Source organism: Hemicordylus capensis, chromosome 4 (assembly GCF_027244095.1).
Source record: "Hemicordylus capensis ecotype Gifberg chromosome 4, rHemCap1.1.pri, whole genome shotgun sequence".
Taxonomy (NCBI): Eukaryota; Metazoa; Chordata; class Lepidosauria; order Squamata; family Cordylidae; genus Hemicordylus; species Hemicordylus capensis.
Window position 1 is genome coordinate 239,732,512 of NC_069660.1, and position 25,491 is coordinate 239,758,002.

A 25,491-nucleotide genomic window follows, 5' to 3' on the forward strand; every position below is an offset into this window, starting at 1 on the left:
CCCATAATGCACTGTGCACTTGTGCAGTACACTGTGAGAGTTCCAGGGGACAACCATCCACGCTGCCCACGTGATCTCCATGCCCAGACCAGCAGTAAGGATAGTCTGTGGGGAGGTAAGCTTTTAAAAGCTTCCTCCCTGCTTGCCCTCAAGCCCGTTTTTAACCAATTGTGAGAAAGGGCTCAATATGTTCCATGCGCAAACATTTCTTACTCTTAAAACATTTATCTAAATGTTCAACCAAATCTAACCTCCTGCAGCTTAAACCCTTTGGATTTCATCCTGTCTTTTGGGGCATCAGGGAATAAGCCTTTCTTGTGACTTATAAACTACGGTACTATTAATGCAGCCTAACATTAAATTGGCCTCTCTTTTTTTGCAGCTGCACTGCATTGCTGTGTCATGTGCAGCTTGAGATGAATTGCAATTCTGGAATTATACATAACTGTGGTGGGAGTCTTCTGTCCTCAGAGTAATAAACATCCTTTAGGACAGCTTTCCTCTAACAAGAATGTACATGGATATATCTACATACCCAAGACAATTTAATGCACTACTAACAGGCAATGGTGACTTATGGTAACTTCCTATGACATAAGAAGGTAGGAGCAGATTTGGCTGAGCTAAACATATCAATCTTAAAGGGGTAAAGATGTTAACTAATGTCTGAGTACTACTACCATCTCCATGTGAAAAATCCAGAAACCAGGATTCAAAGACAGAGCCTGCACCTCTGACACCCTCCTGGCTGATGTAATAGCCATCAGAAAAATCATCTTAAGTGTAAGCTCTTTGAGGGGAAGCATGGGTTCAAAGGGTGGACCTATCATTACTATCATACCCAGTTTAGAATCCAGCTCAGAAATCAATGTATCATCTGTGGGTAGCAAACCTCCAAATGTGCAGATGCTAAAAGATATCACACTTCTGTCAACCCAGAATGCCATTCAAAGCTGACACCACCTCAGGGATTTAATGTTAAAGCTCCTTGGATACAACTTCCTGTAGGAACGCCATTAGAGCACATTATTCTGTCCTGGAGTACTCTTCTTCTTGAGTGCTCATTAAATTGCTACAATAAATGAACAGGAATAATTCCATAATAATTTTACAAGAGTTATATGGATTTATTTTTATATATTCAGGGTCTATTCTATAATCGCTTGATTTTTAAAGTTATAAATACTAATTACTTCCAGGATCCAACAAGATTAACTTGGGGCTGGCTGGTTTTTAAATGGTGCTCAACCTATACAACCTCAATGTTGCACATGAAGCCTTTTTGAGAGGGGGGATTATACCACCATGTTTTCAGAATAATGACAGAGGAATCTGAGCCAGGCCTATGCTTTAGGCCCATGTAAGGCTATCGCTCCCAAGCCCGCACTCTCCCAGGCCCCACGGTCAGGCCCTCGGCACACCCATTACAACCACCTTTCAGAGGATGTACACCACCTTCTGGTAGTGTGCACACAGGAGCCGGGAAACACTCTCTGTGGATCCTCTTACCTTCTGCCCACCCACTGCTGCTGTGTCCAGGGTCTGGGAACCAGCGTCAATTGTTGCTGGGCCCCGCCACCACAGCCGGAATGTGGCTGCCATGTGAAGTGTTGGTGGTGAGCTGGCTGCAGCCCATGACAGGGCTACAGGGTTCCAGCACATCGTCAGGGAGCTGTCCTCCCTCAAAAAGCACCCTGGGGCCGGAGGAGGCAGCAGGGTCGCCTGGCTCCAGGTCAGCACTGCCAGGCACTAGCCCAGAAACAAGTACCTGAAGACAGGAGGCGGGACAGCAGCTGCCCTCTCTTCCTATTCCCGGTGGGCGCCTTTTCTCCCCCCCCCCACACACACATATACTGCCAGGCCTCGGCTTCTTTTCTAAGCTGCGAGCTGCCTGGAGACTCCTTTGTGGCCAGGAGAAAAGCAGAGCAACAGAGGTGCCCGTGTTGGAGCTCCCCCCCCCCACGCCACTACAGGCTGCCCCTCCCTGCCCATAGACAAGCTTTGTCCAATCGAGGACTCCAAGAAAGAGGGTCACTCCATTTCTAAAAATTAACACCATCTTGTGACTGCATGATAAAAGCATCAGTTTAAAAATGTCTGAATGAACTGGTGGGGGGAGTGACAGTGATGGTTTGTGGCTGGTGGGGGGATACGGCTCAGCCCTGACTTGAGCAATAGGAGAATTTCCTTTAACACACACTGTCTAATGATTTGAGAAATGTGTTTAATCTCTCTTCCTCAAGGCATACAATGAAATGTAGGGTGGGGGGGGGGATAACCAGACTGCCTGTGAACAACAATTTTTCATCATGACTACACATCCATATCTATCCAGGGTAGGCCATTTTGTTAAGACAGTGATTGGGGTCAGAACAGAAGGAACTGTACACACTCTGTACACAGTCATGTACAAATTTTATGCCCTTTTCATACTGTGATTTAGTCAGTGGCAGATGCACTAAACACCATGTGTAAATGCGGATTTACTGAAAGGAGACAATTTCTGCAGTTCAGTGAGCTTATCAGAATGAGTTCTGCAGATGAAACTCCACTCGAAAATGAAATGTGAAGGACAGAGATGAGCAAAGCCCTTTTCTCTAAGGCACTGGTTGGCTACCAGAGCATGGGTGAATATCTGTAATTGACAATTTTTCTCTGGATTCATGGTATTACATTACTGCAATGCCGTGTAAAGGGTGAATAATCTCATAGAATTGTATGTTTATGTGCAGCGAAAAGATATTCCCATAGGCTTTTTATTGGTATTAAAACAATTCTCAAATTTAGTCCAGTTGTGCAAGTTACAAACTTGCACAAGAATGACCACAAGAAAATAATTTGGGCTGCAAGTAACTCCTTTTCCTGCATTATCTTCCATTTTGATACAAACTTTTTACACTGCATTTACCAGTAAAGAACATAAGCAGAATGTACCCATAAGAAACAATTATCTTAACAATCCTGTCTTGCTCTTGTTTTCTCTGTTCAGTAACACTTGTTCTCTCACACAAACGTTTGCATTCTTTTGGAGGAGGAAAAAACAAAGATGAAGATGACACTATGTAATCTATCAACATATCACCCAAAGAGCACAATCAGAAGCCAGAACATTTGACTAACCAACTCAGCAAAACAATTCCTCTTGATAATAAAACTCATTCCTTGTGGTCATTTTAAAAATAAATCACACGGACCCATCTGGAAGCAAGACTGTTCTAAAGCATGCTCAATTTGTGAATTTATAGTTGGCCATAGTAAAGATATTATGGCACTGCTGCTTTGGATTTTTTCCCTTAGGGACAAAAACAGCTGTAATTTTGGACTATTTTGAACACTCATGTCTAAAAATGTGTTGATTATACTTTTAGGCAACACATTGACAGTGCAATCCTATGCACTTCAATACGCGGTTTACTCAGAAGCAAACTGCAATAGGGCTGGTGCACAGGATGGCAGCCTTTGTGTCTGTAATTGATAAATGCTAACATTATACATGATTAATAAATGAAAGCAATAATTGTACTGTTTTGTGTTGTGGAAACAGCAGAACAATTTGAGACAATCCAACACTTAGCTAAGAGTTTTTCGTTTGTTTCAGATGTTACTGCAAATCAAGGGCGGAAACTTGGACGGTGCCCTACAAAACAACAAACATCTCAGCTTATCTTTTGGCCCTAGCTCACTTTTGAGTTCTTGAAATTTTGACATTGCAACAACTACTATTGGAAGACTTGTGTAAAACTGTTAGTAATGCTGTCATAAAGCATTCTGCCATTAAGCATTACTGCTGCTGAAGTATGAAGTAAGACGTAGCACTATCTAAACACTGACTGCTTTTTAAAAGCTAGTATTAAAAAAATTCCCAGACTTCTGTTTTTTAAACTGAATGTTTAAAAATGTTGAATATTTTGTTGTATTGTTTCCTATTTCTACATGAAAAGGAAATATGTAACTTTTAATCAGGGAAGAAAAGAACTACATTACATTTCCCTGGCTGGTACTTCCGTTCCCAACTACTCTGCTGTCTTATTATCAAGCCATCCTGTTTTTCGTTCTATCCTTGTACTAGTACCTGAGTAGGAAATGGGAACTTTGGGAACAATGGCTCTCACTTTCTCTTGCTCTCACAACTGTGTAGAAGCCCTTCAAATATTTTCTGAGCACAAAATAAAGTACACAAGCTTCACATAAACAATATAACATTACAGAACTAACATCTAAACAGTCTTAGATGTTTGGCTGAAATCAACAGGACTTGTTTCCAAGATCATTTATTTGGGACAAGGGAGGTAGGCTTGTGTTGCCAAGTACTTATTTTGTACTACAACTAACCTAAAAGTATTAAGACCTAAAATCAACTAGAAAATTGGAACACAATCAAAAACCGTGTTCTACCTGGTTTTGGGAGCTGAGTGTGCTCCCAGTTTTCGGTTGTGTGGAAGCAAGGTAAGAAGAAAACCTGGGCAGAAATGATTGTAAGGAAGCAAGATAGGAAGAAAAGCTACCCAAGTTTCACCTTGCTTCCACACAATCAATTGTACCCAGGTTTTCTTCTTATCTTGCTTCCATACTACTGAAAACTGGGAGCACACACAGCTCGAAAGCCGGGTAGAACACAGTTTTTGATTGTGTGAATGACGTCCTTGTGTAGCAGTGGACCAAGGAAGTGTTTACTTTTCATTATCTCTCATCCATACACAGCATGAGCATGCAAAACTGAAGTCTGCCTAATCGTTTATGCTTAACATTCTGACACCACTTCACCTTAGTTTGTCAGGCCTTAATTTTCCTTCACTGTGTCAGTAGCTGTTTATTGATTCCTTACATATCTATTTTACATTGAACAGGACTTAATTGCAGACCTCCTACTGTAAATATAAAATACTCTGTTATTTTCATAATATGTAAGATGACGATCTGATATTGGCTGTTAACAGAACAGCAAAATCAGGAACTCATTATACCAAAAAAAAAAGCACCCTGTCACTCTTACTAGATATCTAAATTATATATGACTACAGGCAATTTATATGTATTTTATGGATCTGTTCCAAAAAACAAGGTTGGTTTGGTAAGAATGAATCTGCCTGCTTTCACTAAAATCTTTAACTGATAATTACCATTCTCACAAGTTAGCTCACTTCAGCCATAAACGTTCACACATCCGCCATATTGAACTGGGGTGGATTATATCATCAGAAACTACGACATTGAACCATCCCTAAGTGTCCCTACACTTGTAGCAAATTTGATTCCAATTGGTTAGGTGGTTCACAAGTTAACCCACTTGCAGCTCAAACACTGATGCATCCGCCATCTTAAATTAGGGTGGATGATATCATTACAAATGGCACCACTGAGGTGTTCCTATTTGTCACTCATGACAACTGTATCAAATTTGGTTCAAATCAGTTGGGCAGTCCATAAATTAGAGCACTTCTGCCTCAAACATTCAAACATCTGCCATCTTGAATCAGGATGGATAACTACAAACACTACCACTGAGGCATCCCTATGTGCCCCTACAGCTGTAGTAAATTTGGTTCAAATTGGTTAGGCAGTTCACAAGTTAGCCCTCTTGTGCCAAAAACGTTCACACATTCACCATCTTGAATTGGGGTGGATGATATAATTACAAACGGCACCACTGAGGTGTTCCTATTTGTCACGCACGACAACTGTACCAAATTTGGTTCAAATCAGTTAAACAGTACACAAGTTAGCCCTCTTGCACCTCAAATGGCCATGCATCTGTCATCTTGAATTTGTGTGAATGACATCATCACAAACTATGCTGGAGGTATCCCTATGTATCACTCACCACAACTGTACAGGAAGACCCCGGTATTTGCGGGCGTTCTGTTCTGATCTCCTGCTACGGATACTGAAACTGTGAATACTGAGACATTAAGTGAATGGGATTGTGGAAGTTAAATTTCGAAGGGCATGGAAAACTGCAAAAAAAATGGGGAGAAACATGAAAAAAATAACAACTAAAGTGCCCTACCAATCTCCGCGGGTCCCCAGCAGTCCAGCAATGCACATCAAATGACTTAAATCCACCATTGCTTTTAAGAAAAGGCAGGTTTTTAAGAACATTGTCTTTGAAAAGGAGCAACAAAATGGCTCACGAACACAAAATGGCGGCCAAAAATGACCTCGGAGGCCATTTCCAGCCACCCCTGATCCGTGGATATGTGCATTCAACCCTTTTTTTGCTGACTTTTTCACATGTATACCAAGGTCAGGTGCCCGACCATGGATATGTGAAACCCCTGATTCCAAATCTGCAAATAACAAGGTCCTCCTGTACCAAATTTGATTCAAATCAGTTAGATGGTCCACAAGTTAGCCTACTTGTGCCTCAAATGTTTACACATGTGCCATCTTGAATTGGGATGGATGACATCATCACAAACTATGCTGTTGAGGTGTCCCTATGTGTTCCTACAACTGTACCCAATTTGGTTCATCTTGGTCCAGGGATTGCGAAGTTGATGGCGGGTACACATGGATTCAGACAGCCGGATAATCTCATAAGATTACTTTCCTTAGGCTAGAAAAGGCTGTTTTTCTGAGAGGTCTTACAGGGCACATTCCATTTATAAACTTGGGAGTCCACGCAAATCAGCTGAAGTATTAGATATTTCTTTTTCTAGAACAGCAAAAAAATAGTACATTTGTCTTGTTCCATCCTGCAAACAGTTCATGAGGTCTGATGGGTGGTAGGAGAGTTCCAAGTGAGCAACTTGCTCCAACAAGAGCCATAGGTGGACTGAGCCCTACACTCCTCCAAGCTCTGTTTACCTTTTTCAGGCTCCACCTTCCTGTTGGAAGTGAGTGGAGACATTTAAAGGGAAGTGAGATCTTCATGGCACAGAAGGGGCTGGTTATCCTAGGAACATGAGAACAGCCCTGCTGGAGCAGGCCCAAGGCCCATCTAGTCCAGCATCCTGTTTCACACAGTGGCCCACCAGATGCCACTGGAAGCCTACAGGCAGGAGTTGAGGGCATGCCCTCTCTCCTGCTGTTACTCCCCTACAACTGGTTCTGTTGCCAGATTTGGCTTTTTTAAAGCCAAATTTTGGGTTACGGCCCATTTGACTCACGAGTATACCCCTCAGGTTCTGGCCACTGTTTTGAGGCTGGAGGTGGCTTATAGCCCTCCAACTAGTAGCCGTTGATAGACCATGGAGTTATCCAAGCCCCTCTTAAAGCCATCCAGGTTGTTGGCTGTCACATCTCGTGGCAGAGAATTCCACAAGTTGATTATGCGTTGTGTGAAAAAGTACTTCCTTTTGTTCGTCCTGGATTTCCTGGCAATCAATTTCATGGGATGACCCCTGGTTATAATGTTATGCGAGAGGGAGAAAAATTTCTCTCAATCCACTTTCTCCACACCGTGCATGGTTTTATAGACCTCTCTCATGTCTCCCCGCAGTCTTTTTTCTAAACCAAATAGCAGCAGGTTGTAGCTTTGCCTCATAAGAAAGGTGCTCTAGGCCCCTGATCATCTTGGTTGCCTTCTTCTGCACCTTTTCCAGTTCTACAAAGTCCTTCTTTAGATGTGGTGACCAGAATTGTATGCAGTACTCCAGGTGTGGCCACACCAAAGTTTTGTAAAAGGGCATTATAATATAAGCAATTTTATTTTCAATCCCCTTCCTAATGATCACCTAGCATGGAACTGGCCTTTTTCACAGCTGCCGCACATTGAGTCAACACTTTCAACAAGCTGTCCAACATGAGCCCAAGATCCCTCTCCTGGTCAGTCACTGACAGCTCCTTATACTGAGAAAGTTGCCTTATACTGAATTGGTCCATCTAGCTCAGTATTGTCTACTGAGACTGGAAGCTGGGGTGTGCATAAAACCGGCTGGCCCGGTTCGGTCTGGCACCCTTCTGAACCCCACCCGGTCCGGTTTCTGGGAGGGGTGGTTACTATTTTTTTTTAATTAAAAAAATTAAATTTACCTTCAGCCCCTTCGGGGGGCTTCCTACAGGCCACAGGGGGGGTCTGTCAAGGTTCCCCCTCCCCCCACTGGCCTCTCACATCACCGCCGTGGCCCAAATCAGTTTATTGGCCTGTTCGGGCCTCCGTAAATTGGTGTGATGGCCATTTTGGAGGCCGCCGTACATGCGCAAATGGCCTCTGTGAGGTCTGGCATGGCCCAGGGCCTCGCAAAGACCATTAGCACATACGCGGCGGCCTCCAAAAATGGAAACCAGTAAACTGATTTAATTTGCGTCGCAGCGGTGATGTGAGAGGCCAGAGGGGGGAGGGGGAACCTTGGCGGACACACACACCCCGCAGCCTACAGGAAGCCCCCAAAGAAGCTGAATACCCCCGGACCGGTCTGCATATCCCCAACTGGCAGTGGCTTCTCCAAGGCAGGTGTCTCTCTCAGACCTATCTTGGAGATGCCAGGGAAGCAACTTGAAATAACCTTTTGCATACAAATGCTCTTCCTAAGGGGAATATTGTACAGTGCTCATATGAAGCCTCTCATTCAAATCCAAACCAGGGCAGACCTTGCTTAGGAAAGGGGACAATTCATGCTTGCTACCACAAGACCAGCTCTCCTCCCTTTTTTGAGGGGTTTAGGTGGTGATGTAAGTACTCCAGCTCTGGGCTATCTAGCTCCAGGGTCTCAATCTGAGGCTTTTTAGCTGGCAGGCCCAGGATCTAGCCTGATGGACCTATAAAGGAACATAGTAGCGGTGTGCCCGAACCGGTCCGGCGGCCATTCCAAAGAATGGCCGAACTGCCGGACGGTCCGGCCCTGCCTGGTTCGGGTCCGGGTGGGGGGTATGCCTTTAAGGGCGGGAGGGCTTGCTTAGCCCTCCCGCCTCCTTGCCCCCGCCAGCGCCCGTATTTAACAGTATAGGGGCGCTGGAAACCAGCCGCCCCCCCCCCCCGCCGCCGCCGCGGCGAAAGAACTCCCCAAGCCAGCCAGCCCTCCCTCCCTCCCAGCTAGCTGCCCGCCCGCACACCCACCCACCCACTCGCTCACCCGCTCACTGGATAAGAAACGAGAGGAGCTCCGGCACAGAGCTCCTCTCGTTCGGAAGGCCTCCTGCAGAATGGCGGCTTGCGCGCGTGCACATGCGCGCGCCGCAAAGCACGCCGTTCTCCGGAGGCCCGGTCTACCCGCCGGGAAAGGGCCGGGTAGACCGGGCCTCCGATCGCTGAGTAGACCGGGCCTCCGATCGCCGGAGGCCCGGTCTACCCAGCGATCGGAGGCCCGGTCTACCCGCCGGGAAAGGGCCGGGTAGACCGGGCCTCCGGCGATCGGAGGCCCGGTCTACTCAGCGATCGGAGGCCCGGTCTACCCGGCCCTTTCCCGGCGGGTAGACCGGGCCTCCGATCGCTGGGTAGACCGGGCCTCCGGCGATCGGAGGCCCGGTCTACTCAGCGATCGGAGGCCCGGTCTACCCGGCCCTTTCCCGGTGGGTAGACCGGGCCTCCGGAGAACGGCGTGCTTTGCGGCGCGCGCGCAACCCGCCATTCTGCAGGAGGCCTTCCGAACGAGAGGAGCTCTGTGCCGGAGCTCCTCTCGTTTCTTATCCAGTGAGCGGGTGAGCGAGCGGGTGGGTGTGCGGGCGGGCAGCTAGCTGGGAGGGAGGGAGGGCTGGCTGGCTTGGGGAGTTCTTTCGCGGCGGCGGCGGGGGGGGGCGGCTGGTTTCCAGCGCCCCTATACTGTTAAATACGGGCGCTGGCGGGGGCAAGGAGGCGGGAGGGCTAAGCAAGCCCTCCCCGCCCTAAAAACAAGGCCCCCCTTCGGTGCCAGTCCGGACTTCTCCGGACCGTGCACATCACTAGAACATAGGAAGCTGCCATATACCAAGTCAGAGCATTGGTCTATCTAGCTCAGTATTGTCTACACAGACTGGCAGCGGCTTCTCCAAGGTTGCAGGCAGGAGTCTCTCTCAGCCCTATTTTGGAGATGCCAGGGAGAGAACTTGCAACCTTCTGCTCTTCCCAGAGTGGCTCTATCCCCTGAGGGGAATTTCTTACAGTGCTCACATATCAAGTCTCCCATTCATATGCAACCAGGGCAGACCCTGCTTAGCTAAGGGGACAAGTCATGCTTGCTACCATAAGGCTTTGCCCTTCTCATTCAACTACCCTACTGTCTAGGCCAGACTCTGAGCTACTGCTGAGACCTGTTGTCATAACAGTATCTTTCCTAAATGTTGTAAAGCTATTTCAGGCAGTATTAATATCTCCTCAAATAGCTTGCATTATATCTATATCTATATAATCTATATCTATCCATCCATCCATCACATACACACTTCTAGGTGGTGTTGCACTTAGATTTTTCCCCAGAGTCTCTTCAAAGTAACTTTTTTGTTCGCTAATCTTCCTTTTGGGTCATAGCATGGAACTCTGTTAGGAGGCTCTAAAAGTAAAGCGACTCTTGGGGTTCATATGCCTATTCCTTTCTAATTAGTTAAGTGTTTAAAAAATGCAGACAATGTGAAATTGGATATTTTGTATTTCCTTAATTTAAAAAGGTGCGTGTGTGTGCATGGCGGTTGGGGGGTTGAGCAGGGGAGAGCATATGAGACATTACTATAATATATTTGTACTCTTAAGGAAAACTGCTCTCACCTTAACACTATATAGGAGGTATCTGTTTATAGCACTTGCTGTTGGGTTAGAATTCCTTTAGGACCTTGCACAGCAGGGGCCACCTTCAAGCAGCCATTTTGAGTTTGTTGTTCAAAAGGCAGACAATCCCTTGGGCTATTCCTTAAACCTTCGTTGTCAACCAAAAAGAAAGTTTTAAGCAAAGGCAGAGCTTCAGTGTGCTTCCATCAAAGAAAAGCAAAGTTTTAAAGCTTTACAAACTATTGACTTGTGTTTCATAGCACCTGAGGGAGCAATGCTCTGTTCTGAATTTTGTCTGATGGGTTTGTGACAGGCATTATTCAAACCACAGAAGACTGAGGTCTATCAAAGCAAGGCTCTAGTAGCATTATATCCCATTTGTAAGCCTCTTTAAGCCATGGATTGCCACTTATATTGTGATATATTGTACACTTAGGATGTACATTAATATCCTCTGATGTCGGAATAAGGAATAACAACAATGAAATTCTGTTGGGGTCTTACAGAGACTTTTCAACCAAAAACATCTGTTTACAGAAATGCTTAAGTCCTCATTTCCCAAATTTTAAATCAGCCCATTATTATACAAATTGACTCTCCATAGTAAAGTAATCCTCAACATGCCCTGTCTCAAGATGTTGGGTTGCTGCTGTACCTTTAAGTACAAACTGAAAGGAGATCTGTATCTTTAAACACATGAACAGTTGCCTTAAGGATCATAGGGGTCTCTTTGCTTCCAGCAATGAAGATAATGGACTCAAACTGCAAGTAAATCTTTTAGGCTGAACAACAGAAACCAATAAGAGTGGTGAAGAGGTGAAGTAAATTGCCTAGGAGTCTGATGGTATCTCCATTTATGAAAATATTTTAAAACAAATTAGATATTTAGCGTGTTTAGTTGTGGTGGGTTGACCACAAGATCTCTGAAGTTGATTTACAGCCCAATATTTCATAGAGTTCTTCACTGAAATTAAGTTACATGCTGGCATTCAGAGGCTGTGAATCATAGCTTTTGAATTCTGGAAGGTAATTTTGATGACCAATGACCCTTCTAAATCTAAGATTCACAATAACTTCTTTAAAAAACAAAGATTCAGTTTTTTAAATTGATAACGAACGGCATATTCATGTAATAATGCATGTTGGGAACTGAAAAATAGCACCTTTTGTTAGCTCCAGTCCATGGTGAGCCAGTCATCCAAAATCTAAGCATCCTGAAATTAACATAGATTGGAATTGAGCAACATTGGGACAAATTTCTCTGTAAACAATGTAAAGTCATACCGAATATATCTGGATAACAGAGTGAGTTAAACAGGAGAGGAATAAAGAGATTGCAAGGGAGGCCAGTGATGTATCGTCCAGTTATTTAACTATACTGTAGCTCACCCATTTGCACAACCTGTCAATGTGTCCTAATCCATCCTATGCCCTCTAGTGTGTTTTTAAGGTCTTTATGTGCCTAAAATTAAGTCTAAAACATGACATGAAACATTCTATACAATTTAGCTGAGAAATTAAAAAGAAGCTCACAAACATTGCTCAGAGAGAACGTCCCTTTTTATCAACAATATATGGATGATCCTCCAAAAAATGAACTCAAGAACTCTCTCCTCCTGCACATATGCAGCTTAATACATTACATCTTGGTCTAATAACAACAGTTCGTCATTATGTCTAAACCAGAAAACTAGAGAGGCTAACAAATCTTGCCTCTCTTGTCAAAATTAATGATGGAATATGCGGTTCCAGACCCCTCACTCCTCCCTCTCTCCAGAGAAATGGATTTTATTGAAATGATTTGTACTGATTCAATGTATTCTGTACACCTGTGGAAAAATATGTACCATATTTAAATGCATATTTCACAACATATTATTGTACCAGCTGTTTGGATAGGAAAGATGTGAAATTGTTTGAAATATATATATTTAAATATGCATTTATTATAATTATCGTAAAGCATGAGGATTTTTTTTTCTAGTAATGTAAGAAAAATGGAAGACTTCTAGTGGAAGACAGTGGGATGGAAATCAAAGGAAAATGGATTAGGTATGGATGGAATGGAATCATAAACAGGTGAGGGGACGTGGGAGGGGAGGTGGAGTGGCTGTGGTCTATAAGGATAACACCTCACTTACCAGGATCCCTGTTAGGGTATCAGACCATACTGAATGTGTGTACTTGAGTTTGGGGACCAGAGATAGATTGGGAGTTCTGTTGGTATACTGATCGCCCTGCTGCCCAACAGAATCCCTTACTGAGCTCACGGACTGGGTGGCGGAACTTGCGTTGGAGTCTCACAGACTTTTGGTGCTGGAGGACTTCAATGTTCATTTTGGGACCAATTTGTCTGGGGCAGCTCAGGAGTTCATACCGGCCATGACAACTATGGGCCTATCCCAAGCGGTCTCTGGATGGACACATATTGCAGGTCACATGTTTGATTTGGTCTTTTACTCTGATCAGGGTTGTGTTCCGTGAGTGGGGACTCTTGTGATATCGCCATTGTCATGGACAAACCACCATCTGGTTAAGGTTGGATCACTTCCCACCTCCGCAGGGGCGAGGGGCCTATTAGAATGGTCCGCCCAAAGAGGTTATTGGATCCGGTTGGATTCCAAGAAACCTTGGAGAAATTTAATGTCGGCTTTGCGGGTGATCCTGTTGATACCCTGGTTGAGAATTAGAACAACTTGCTCACCAGGGCAGTAGACACGATTGCTCCTAAGTGTCCCCTCCAACCTGCTTCAAAACTGGACCCTTGGTATACGGAAGATCTACGGGGGCTGAAGCGGCAAGGTAGGCGACTGGCGCGCAAATGGAGAAAGACTTGACTCGACTTGACTCGAATCCGACAGATTACAACATAGAGCATATTTAAAGATCTATGCTCAGGCAATACGTACGGCAAAGAAGCAGTTCTTTTCTGCCCGTGTCGCAACTGCGAGTTCACATCCAGCTGAGTTGTTCAGGGTTGTGAGGTGACTAGTATCTGCCCCCCAACCGAATCAGAATTTGAAGTTGTCAGTTACCCACTATGATGTGTTTAAAGAACTTTTCGCAGATAAAATCTCTCGGATTCAGGCCAACTTAGATGGAGACTCCACAATTAATTTGATGTCTGAACTGGAGGAGTCCAACAACTCCTCTTTATGTGACTCGACAGTATCGATTTCAGTTTGTGACTCCTGAAGATATGGACAAGCTGCTTGGAGCGGTGAGGCCTACCACTTGCTCTCTTGACCTTGTCTAACATAGCCTGTTCTATCTAGCAGGGAGACTGTTATAGGTGGCCTGGTGGAAATCATAAATGCCTCTCAGACAATTATTAGACCTCTTCTAAAGAAGCCTGCGTTAGATCCCTCAGAGTTGAGCAATTATAGGCCTGTTTCCAACCTCCCTTGGTTGGGCAATGTAATTGAGAGGTGGTGGCCTCTCAGCTCCAGTCAGTCTTGGAGGAAACTGATTATCTAGACCCCTTTCAAACTGGTTTTGGGGTGGAGACTGCCTTGGTCAGCCTAATGGATTATCTCCATTTGGGAATTGACAGAGGAAGTGTGACTCTGTTGGTCCTTTTGGATCTCTTGGTGGCTTTCGATACGATCGACCATAGTATCCTTCTAGAACGTCTGACGGTGTTGGGGGTGGTAGGCACTGTTTTACAGTGGTTTTGCTGTCCCTCAAGGCTCCATACTTTCTCCAATGCTTTTTAATATCTACATGAAACCGCTGGGAGAGATCATCAGGGGATTTGGAGCTGGGTGTTGCCAGTATGCTGATGACACCCTGATCTACTTCTCCATGTCAACTTCTTCAGGAGCTGGCATATCCTCCCTAAATGCCTGCCTGGAAGCAGTAATGGGCTGGATGAGGGAGAATAAATGGAAGCTGAATCCAGATAAGATGGAGGTACGTATTGTGCAGGGTCAGAACTCCAGAGTCGATTTTGACCTACCTGTTCTAGATGGGGTCACACTTCCCGAAAAGGAACAGGTTCGCAGTCTGGGAGTACTTCTGGATTCACACCTCTCCCTGCTTTCTCAGGTTGAGGCAGTGGCCAGGGGTGCTTTCTAACAGCTCCAGCTGATACGCCAGCTGTGCCCGTTTCTCGAGATCAATGACCTCAAAACAATGGTACATTTGTTGGTAACCTCCAGACTGTGGGGCAGAAGCATCTCACAGAACAACAGAACGTATGTCCACCTATCATAGGGTTTTGTAGACTTTTTTGCTTCCAACTTTTGCACTGAAAATAAAAAAACTCACACAAATTCAACACAGAAGTAGGAATATTTATAAAATATAGAACTCTAGAACTGTGTGTGGAATTACCAGTATCTGTAATATCATAGATCTAAGATAAAGCAAGAGTTTGGCCATTTTGTTGCTTCCTGAAACTTTCCTTCCAAAGATATATTTGTGTCTCAGTGTTTTTCTGAGCTGGTGCCTGTCTTTAAATAGGGTTTCCTTTGCCTTGATTTATAGCAAATTAGAGTATGCTGAGTTGATATATCACATCACTGTATTCTTAATCATTCCATCCCTGAATGATTCCTTGATTAGAATGTCATCAGTACAGTGCATTCCTTGTTTTCTCAGTTTCGCCACAACTGTCAAGTCACTTGGCAATTTAAAGAGGGAAAATGACATGATCTTGCATACATAGCATTTCTATTACAGGTTGTTGTTGTTGTTGTTGTTGTTGTTAATTTGATTTCCCTAATCTGGACATCCAGAATACGGAATGCTCCAAAATCTGGAAACCACCACGGCGTGCGCCCACAGCACCAACTCGTTGTGGCTGAGCGCCTCGTAACAAAACAAAAAACAGAACGCCTCCACTCATTCGCTCGCTTTGGCGCTAGAAATGAGGTGAGCAGGGGAGACCAAGCCTGGCAGCTGGAGCAGCAATTGCTGCTGCTGAGGTGTAAATCGAGGACAAGAAGGGAAAGGAGTGGAGGGGGATGAGGGAGGGTAAGTACAGTACAGTGTATTGTCGAAAATGTCAAAAAGGCCTGCAGATATCTCTATGGGTAACAGTGATAAGAAAAAGAGGAAACATTTATGTTATCTATAGCACAGAAAGTAAAGCTGTTGTTTAGACTTGGATCCCATGCTCAAGATATCTCATTACAGTACGCAAATATTCCAAAATCCAGAAAAGTCCAAAATCCAGAACACTTCTGGTCCCAAGCAGTTCGGATAAGGGATACTCTACCTGTACTGAATATTCAATTAAGATGGATGGAATCTGTAAAAGTCACTGTAAAAAGTGACTTCAAATTATTATTTATACTGTGTTACTAAGATTCCACAAATGCAGTTACCAGATCACCATTAGTGACCAAGAATTTCTTCCTCAGGACTGCACTTGTAGATGTGCATAAGGTAAGAAAACCCTCTCCTCCTCCAAGTTCCCTGTGCATTGCAGAAAATCTGGAGAAAGGAAAGTTTCATGCTAGGTAGAAGAAACTGACCTCCTTTCCTCTGAGTCTCTGGCACACACAGAGGTCTTGGATCTATCATGCCATTCACAGCAATCAACAAGACAGCATCACTGACAGAAAAGCACTAATATAAAGAGCTTTTGAACTTCCACCTACAAGGCAATCTGGTCAGCTTGACCACCAACTACGTATGTGCAGAATCTCATTTTACATTTGAAAATGGAAAATAATTTCTGGGGGAACTGATGCTTGATTCATAATATATTTGGACACATTTTCATTCTAGACCAGATAATTATGAATTTAGACAACTTTACTATAAAACTCATCTCCTGAAATAACATGAATTGATGGTGGGGGGAAGCACTTATAAGGAAGAATCTTTGCTTAAGGTGCTTAACCTCTTCCACGTCTGCTCATTTACCCATGAAAATGCCCTTCCTTGAGCTGTTTTCTCCCAGCCAGGCTTTGAAGTCCAGCTAGGAAAATAAAAAGATTTATAATGGTTGGGGGGGCATTTGCAGGGAATAAATGGTGGGTAGGGGAAGGACCATAGCTCAGTGGAAGAGCAACAGCTTTGCATGCAGAAAGTCCCAAGTTTAATCCCTGGTTTAATCCTCTAAAACCCTGGAAAGCTGTTGCCATACTAACTGAACTAGATTCTGATACTGAGCCAAGAGTCTGATTCAGTATAATGCAGCTTCCTATGTAACCTGGTGGGTATGCAATTTAAGCATCCTTCCTAAGCCACCTAATGGCGCAGCAGGGAAATGACTTGACTAGCAAGCCAGAAGTTGCCAGTTGGAATCCCCGCTGGTATGTTTCCCAGACTATGGGAAACACCTATATCGGGCAGCAGCGATATAGGAAGATGCTGAAAGGCATCATCTCATACTGCACAGGAGATGGCAACCGTAAATCCCTCCTGTATTCTTCCAAAGACAACCACAGGGCTCTGTGGTCACCAAGAGTTGACACTGACTTGACGGCACACTTTACCTTTTTTACCCATCAGACTACCAGACCTATGTTAGCAGTATAAGGGAAACATGGGACTGATAACATGTTATATGTAATTCTGGCCTGAGAAAATTCACAGATGAAAAAATGAGATATTTCTGGATTTGTACACAGCTTGAGAGCATCTAAAGTTGCTGTCCAGATAAGCGATCTCACCCTGGTCTTATTCTAGCACAATTTTCCTTAGAAAATCAAGGATATGGAACACACCCATGCCCGAAACAGAAGCAACGCACTTTACCAGTCCTGTCCAGTATCCCAAGAGGTCCAAGAACACACCTTATACCCCAAAACAGATTCTATCTCCACCCCTCTTACAACACATAGCATAGCTGAAGGCTTAACTGTAATTAACATATGTATTTGCCTAAAATACGAAGATGTTTCTGTTGAAATAATTTTACATCAACTGATTTCTCCGAGAAAGTCCCTGATACAAGGTTTGCTCTTGTCTGCTATTCTCTTTAGCATCTGTCTGGATAGAGTAATCTGAAACACAAGATGACACCCAAGTGTATTTCTCCTTCCCCTCCTCACCCGCCATTTGATTTAGGTGCAGCAGTGCTAACAGGGAGATACAATGTTGTACTGAATGAGTGTGAACAAACTTTAGAAGGTAGATGAAACTCTTTTCTTCCACTGGGCATTTAGAGATTGAGGGATGAATATTTATACTAATGCTGCAGATACTATTTAGCACAGTGAGCATCTTAAAACATTTTGAATGTTTTAATACATTTTATATGTATTACGGATTGAGATTTGTTTTGGAAACACCCTAGGTGCTGGAAAGCACATAAAACGTAATAAATACAACCATTATTTCTACATGCAGACCCAAGTTAGGAATCCCAGCAGTAACTTGTATTTGCTTGATTTCTGTTTCATTCCTCCCCCCACCCCGATAACACAATTACTATGAACACCAGTAGCGACACTAATGCAATTATGCACAATAATCGGATTAATTTATTTTGCCTAAAAAACTGTATTTTAAGCTTCATAAAAACCTTAATTTTTAATGAATAGCTTGCATTTATGTCAGCATTTATTCATATGCACCCCTCTTGTGATGGCCCATTATCTGGTCACAAAGTGTAATTCTGTTAAAATGACGGTGTAAGTAAACTACAGGTCTCAGGTAATTATCAGTATGTCACTTTCTTGGAAAATATCTACAAATTCAATTATTTATTACTGCTTACATAAGGAGCGATGTCTAAACTAAAGGATACACAAATTACTTACCACAAAGAAAAGTTAATAAAAGGAACTGGTGATTGGCCCAAAACATTTTCAAAGACTAATAAGTCATCACTCAATGAATAACCTTCCTTCTTTAGAAACATTTTTCTACAAATTAAATGGCTATGGGATAAGACACTAAATTACATTTAATTATTCTAGGTCAGTGAGCTTCAGGCAAATGAGTTGCTTGCATGCTGAATTTTCTGTCTCAAAACCTTTGTTAGAAGTCTCCACATCTTTCGTGAAACACAATTCAGTGTACTCTTCACTTATTTTTAGCTATACATTTTCCATTCTCAAGAAACATTTGTTTTTTAAGGTATATAAAGTTTAAAACAAACTATATGGAGAAGGCATTCACAATTGCTTTTCACTGTGAATATAGAAGAAAATTAAAATCTCATCACTGTGTGTGTGTGTGTGTGTGTGTGTGTGTGTGTGTGTGTGTGTGTCTAAACATCACAGGCTCTCCTTAAAACTGCAGGCAATGAGACAAGTACAATGGCTAGAGTACAAGTAGAAGAAAATTCACAAAGATCAGACACACTTAAAACCCATACACTATTCACAATTATCCGGGAAATCAGGAACCCTTCAGAATGGTTATTTATTCAATCATGGACACTAAGACTTACAAGATATTTCACAGAATGTCTACACTGTAAATCCATGTGGGATTCACACTAGTCCATAGGATACTTATTTATTTTCATTACTCATATATTTTGACATGAAAACCCTAGCAAACAACTTGTGCGATGACCAAAGATATCAACAGTCCATAGGGCAATTTGTCTGGGTCTGAGGAGGAGTGGTTATCTACATAGCTGACAATGCATGACTCCCAGGAGCACCCCACTCTTCTGCAACTAAGTACACTTTTGGCACTTCCAGTCATTGTCCATTGCTGGAAGAAAGGAAAACTGGAAGATTTCTCTAACACACCTTGCTACTCTCCCATTGACATCTCTTTTCTTCTCCATCCTCAACACTGAGAGATCCACCAACAGTAACTTCTACCAGACACATCAACTGAGATCTAGACTAACATTGCATGCACACAATGTTGGTCGCAACAGGGGTTATTTTCACAAGTGTCTCCTTCGTTCTGCAGCCTACTTTGCCTCCTGAAAATATGTTCCAGAGAATCCCGCAACTTAAGGAACATATTTTCAGGAGGCACTGTGGGCTACAGAGAGAAGGGGAGATTGGCAAAAATTGCCCTTCTTTGTAGTGCACATGCAACGTTAGTCTGAATTTCAGCCATTGTGCCCCATAAAAACACTCCACAATGCAATAAAACAGCAGCACTCCTCCCAAATGTCCTCATTGTTATAGATAAAGAGAGGCAAGAAAAATTCTTTAAAAATAAGCACACCAGCACACCGGCTTTTTGGACTGCGAGAGATGAATTAAACCCCAATCAAGTATTAGTGGTAAAATATTTACTTTCCACTAAATGCATGGACAATAGTCTGCTAAAAGCCTGTCTCACCTGCCCTTCCCATCATATGGCAGTTGCTCTACCCAATCCCGCATGTTTTGCTGCAAGTTGGTGGATCGCAACCGTGCATGACAATGTAGTGTTACTGCCATCGTCATGGCTCTTGATTCCGTCTCAGCTAAGTGTTTAAATGTACTGAGCAGTTGTCTGGTAGCAGCTGTTGTCTTTTCATAGGTCTGTGTAAACTTTTCCTGAAATTCCTCTGGTGACATTGAGGTAGAATCCTGGAAAAGTATATCCCATAAATAATGTTCATATCTTGCAAGACATGCAGCATAATTTGCAATCTTTATAGGCTGACTTGAGGTGGCAAACAAATTTCTTCATAATACATCAGTTTCTCACCCCTCCTTCTCAGCTGGAGTTGTATGATGCTGTCCACCCTTCGAAGAGGTTGCACATTCAACCACCAGGGAATTTGGTATTGGATGGTGCACCTGGTATGTATTTTCCTGTTCCTGGATTCTATATAATTCTTCTAATCTTGTTGACGTTGGTGTAGATGCTATAAAATCTCCCATGCCACCTGTGCCGCCTTTATGATAACAGGCAGAATGGGAAGCGCCACTGGGTGTGATGCTCTTGCTTTAGCCATCATATTATAGACAGGATCTTTCAGATCTACTTCCGGCTGTCTAAGCTCAGTGCCTCAGCCATCTCTTTTATCTGAGCATGATAGGCTTTAGTTCATCTGTGGGTGATAGTGAAGTTTTTGGTGCTACTTCTGCTAGTGGTTCAGCAGGATAATCTCCTCCACCATAATCTTTCTCTGTAAAATTTGTAGGGTAACCATCTCCCTCATCATCATCATTCACTGGAGATATTACAGAAGGTGCTTTCTTTCTCACCGCTTTCCTTGGTTAAGAAGGCACCTATGGTTCTCTTGGAGGATTACTTTTTTCCTGTGGTTGTGGAGCTGAAGGTTGTACTGATTGCACAAGTTGTGCTTAAGGTGACATCGTTTGGCAGGCAATTGATGTTACAGCCTGAACTGTTGATGGCAAATAGCTTGGCACTGATGCTGTACAGACCTGTAATTGCGCTTATTGTTGCATTATGTGCTGGGGTTTTTTTTGTTGGGTCTTCCATATTTGATAATCTGCATAACCTGCTGGGTAAAAAACTGCAAGTATGGGTTATTTGTTGGTTCTGATGGTGTCAAACCTTGCATGGCCACATACTGAAGTAGTGATTTCCAAGTTAATGGAGCACATAACTTGCTATTGGTTTGTTGAAAATAGAAATGGGTCTTGAAACTCTTGTATGATCCTGAGAATGCCTCAGAAGAGACATTAGTCATATTGGGTTCAATGCTGTAGGCAGTAACCTCATTGGTGACATCGATAGTGTTTTTGGTACTGAGAGGGGCCCTTCTTCGGTATTGTGTTCGAGTCCTCCACTCAGAAAACCCTGAAAAGTGGACCCCAATGGTGTGCTATTTGTTGATTGCAACATTGCAAAAAATGTAGTCGTCGTATTGGGGTCTAAAGAGATGCCATCCTCCTGCTCTGCAGTCTCTTCTCCAAACCCCACATTATCTCCCCTGTCATAGTTACACTGTGGTGTAATTGTGAACAGAGATTGCATCGGTTTATGTGCTAGAGATAGTAGTAAAACTATTTTTAACCCTGTCTCAGAGACACTGGTTGAAGTTTTTATGTTCTCCGGCATCAACCTCGATACCGACATAATAGCCGTTGCGCCTATCTCCAATACCACTGTCGGTATCGAGGTCTCCTGTTTGATCAACATCAACTTCTGGACCATTATCGGTATCAAGGGCTCATGTTCGTTTGACATCAGACGTCTTGTAAAGAAGTAGGTGAAGGAGTACTCCTTTTGGAATCCGTTTTCCTACATTGCTTCTTTGGCAGAGATGCCTCCGCTCCTTCCCCCGAAGAGTGTTTGCGTCTCTTATGCCTGTGGAATTTCTTCAAAACCATTTCAGGATGTTTGAATTCTGGCTCTTTGGTGGTTTTAGACTTCATATCTGCAGGGTCCACCTCAGGCATTTCCCTTGTGCTCGTTATCATGCTCGACATCGATCCTGATGTTGATGGTGTAGCGGATTAGCAATATAGCAATAGCAATAGCACTTACATTTATATACCGCTCTACAGCCGGAGCTCTCTAAGCGGTTTACAATGATTTAGCATATTGCCCCCAACATTCTGGGTACTCATGTTACCGACCTCGGAAGGATGGAAGGCTGAGTCAACCTTGAGCCCCTGGTCAGGATCAAACTTGTAACCTTCTGGTTACAGGGTGGCAGTTTTACCACTGCGCCACCAGGGGCTCATAGACAAAGATTACAAGCCTTTGTCTCAGAGAAAGCCCATGTGAGGGAAAGAAAAATGCTGAATCATCTCCCCTATGCTTTCCAATCAAATACTACTCCCAAAACTTTCCAATAATCTTAGTAGGATCTGGGCTGCTGCTACCACCCAATTATCAACAGTTTAAATCCCACCCACCCACCTGGGTTGGGTGGGTGGAAATCCCAGAGAAACTCTCCTTTTTCCTACTGGAAAATATACAGAAACCTTCCATGTGCAAACCTACACATGGTGAGAAAACTGTTAGTTGCTGAACGTGCAAAGAACAAAAAGTGAAAAAAAACTTTATTCAAAATACTACAGATACTCTCTGAGGCTCTCAGTTTTTAGTTACAGGTGAAAGGAATACTCAGCAGGTTACAAGAATACTTCAAAGAGCACCCCAGAGGATGATGATGATGATAATGTTGTTGTTGTTATTAAGCATATGTCTATAGTGCCCAAAACGCAAGTTATCTGGGCGGTTCACAAGACAATAAAAACAACCAACAACAAAAAAAGATCAACACACTGCAACAATGAAAATTTAAAAAGTTAAAACTATTAAAACACAATTAAAAACAATTAAAATAATATTTAATTAAATGCCTGGGTGAACAAATATGTCTTGACTGCCCTTTTAAAAGTTGTAAGAGATGGGGAGGCTCTTATTTCAGCAGGAATGTGTTCCAAAGTCTCGGAGCAGCAATGGAGAAGGCCCGTCCCTGAGTAGCCACCAGACTAGCCGGTGGCAACTCCTGTAGGGCAACTCCTGCCCTCCTGGCTTTCCCTGGACCTGCAGAGAGATTTTTCTGCAGCTCATGGCCACATGTTCTCCTCTCTGCACTCCCAGCCAGTTTCAACTAACAAAGGAACCTTCTCTTCCTCCGCATGGCTGTCTAAGTCCCACCCACCTGGTGTGCTGATTGGCTGAGCTCTGGGGTTCACCAGCCTGTCACTCAGGACAGGGTTCACTTCCAGTTTACTCTTTTGGGGAGAGGAGTGGCTGGTCAGTGACTGACCACTACAGATGGGTATGCCAGTCTTGGTGGCAGAGGTCGAAGTGCCTCATCATATAATGCCGCTTGAAGCTGGAGCACTCGATTCTTTCACATGTTGTCAGGTTACACAGTAAACATGTGTCATGACTGCCTGTCGACGGCAACTTTGCTTGGCATTTGACACAGCATTTGAATATTGGTTTTGCCATTTTTGCCAGCATATCAAATTTGTGTCACGTCACCCCAGCAAGCCACGTGGTGCACGCCTGAATTTTCCTTTCACCTAGTTTTAGCCTAATAATCTTTAGAATTCTTGTTTGCCAGTTCCAAGGTCGAAATCCAATAAACTAGTGGCACACCACATGGCAAGCCTGCTGCACGCCCTCGAATTTTTCTTTCACCAAGTTTTAGTCTAGTATGCAAAAGAACTGTTAAAGCAGTCCAAAGGCTGCTTAAAGCAGTTGTTAAAACAGTCCAATCGCTGATAACCAACAAAATGCAACAGTAATTTTCGCTTTGATCACTTAGAATCTATTTGCACTTAGGAGCCAGAGAATGAAATGTTGATGCTTAGGCGGTCAAATAGAAACTAAATAAGAGGACGTCCCAACTGCCAAGAATAATGGAAGCACAGAGCACATGTAGGACAGAGGAGGCGTCATGAGGAGATAGTCAATCTATCCGCAAGGTTCCTGTACGGGCACAGAACCCATTCATTATTAATATAGTGGATCACAATCCAGATCTATATGGCTGTTTACTAACTGACTCCAAGCGTTTCCTGATTTGGTTGTCAATGGGAACATAAGAGCTTCTTTCACATTTCACCAATCCTGCAGCTTAGTTATTCCAAGATTTGCAGTTGTGACTGGGAGTGAACATGCCCTATAGAAACTAAGTCTACTTCAGAATCAAAAGCTGCAATTCTATGTCCACATACATATTTAAGTTCTACTCAACAACACTGGACTTCTGCGCAAACATGCATATGATGGAGCTGAAAATGTATCCTTATGAATAAGATTTCCACAGAGAAACCTAAAAGTTATGTGTAATTTGGAATTGAAACTTGTTCACTTAGCGTATATTTTAAAAAAACTAAAACAACAAAAAAACCTTCATACCAAAGAAAGTAAAGCATTTTCCTAAAGTGTGAAAACAGCTCTTCTGAGAATTCTACAGCTGCCTTTGGAGAATAGTCTTTGTTTTCTTCGGATTCTAATTATAGATGCATTTATTTATCTGAGCTAGGCTGTTCTAGCCAAATGGAATCTCACTGTGCTAGGCAAAGGCATATTTCAAGCATTTCAGAGAACTATTAAGATAAAGCACAACACTAGATTTTTAGTTGAGTCTCAAAGTAGACTGTTCTCTATCCCAAGGGAACAAGCATATAGTACACAATCATCACCAAAATTTTAAATGTGCAGTGATTCTTCTCTTAAAGGACTCCCTATTCTATTAATTCCATGGTACACAATTCCAAACAGAATCAGTTCATTGCTAAGCAGTTTCATTGGTCTATATTTAGTGTGTTAGTGGAACATTTTAACCTCTTTGGGTTATAATACTATGCACACTTACCTAGGAGTAAGCCCCATTGAATACAGTAGGACTTACTCGAAGAACACATGCATAAGATCGCACTGTTTGTGACTTTTAAACAAGAGTGGTGTTACAGATTTAGGCTAGATATTGAAGGAATAAACTAATGGCAAGTGCTATTTGATAGGAGAACAGTCTGCTTGAGGCAGTGAACTCTTATTTTCTAGAGGTTTTCCAACAAAGGTTGGATGGCCATCTGTTGGATGCTGTGGCAATTTCCTGCTTTGAGCAAGGAACTGGACTAGAAGACCAGTTCATTTCCAATTCAGCGCTAAAATTCCATGATATAACAACCACCACATCTTTCCTTTTCCTTTTAGAAAAGCCTTTTACTCAGAGCAAGAAAGGACTCCTTTTTCATAATCTGCTCTTACACTAATTGCCTTCTATATATTAATTTAATTTATTGAATTTTTATCCTACCCTTTCTCCAAGGGCGCAGGGTAGCAATCATAGTTTCTCCCCCCCCGCCCCCTATCCTCACAACAAACCTGTGAGGTTTGGCTGAGTTATAGTTACTGGCCCACAGTTACTCAGTGAGCTTAATGGCTGGCAGAAAGCCAAGTTTTGATGGGGTGGTAAAATTGTTTACTACTTTCACCAAGGATTGTTTTACTACTTTATTTGTATTAGAGCTCTGTGTTGCATCTGCTTACAGGTAGAAAGATCAGCACCACAGATTACGATAAAAGAGTCAACTTCTACAGACAACAGCGGGAAATCTGCTGCA

At 43.1% G+C, this 25,491-nt stretch overlaps 1 protein-coding gene across 13 annotated transcripts in view; it reads right to left on the minus strand.

Moving 5' to 3' along the window:
* The window catches only part of PTPRM (protein tyrosine phosphatase receptor type M), a 665,945-nt gene that overhangs the window by 339,151 nt on the left and 301,303 nt on the right, over positions 1-25,491 (minus strand). The gene's annotated exons all lie outside the window — the stretch shown is intronic.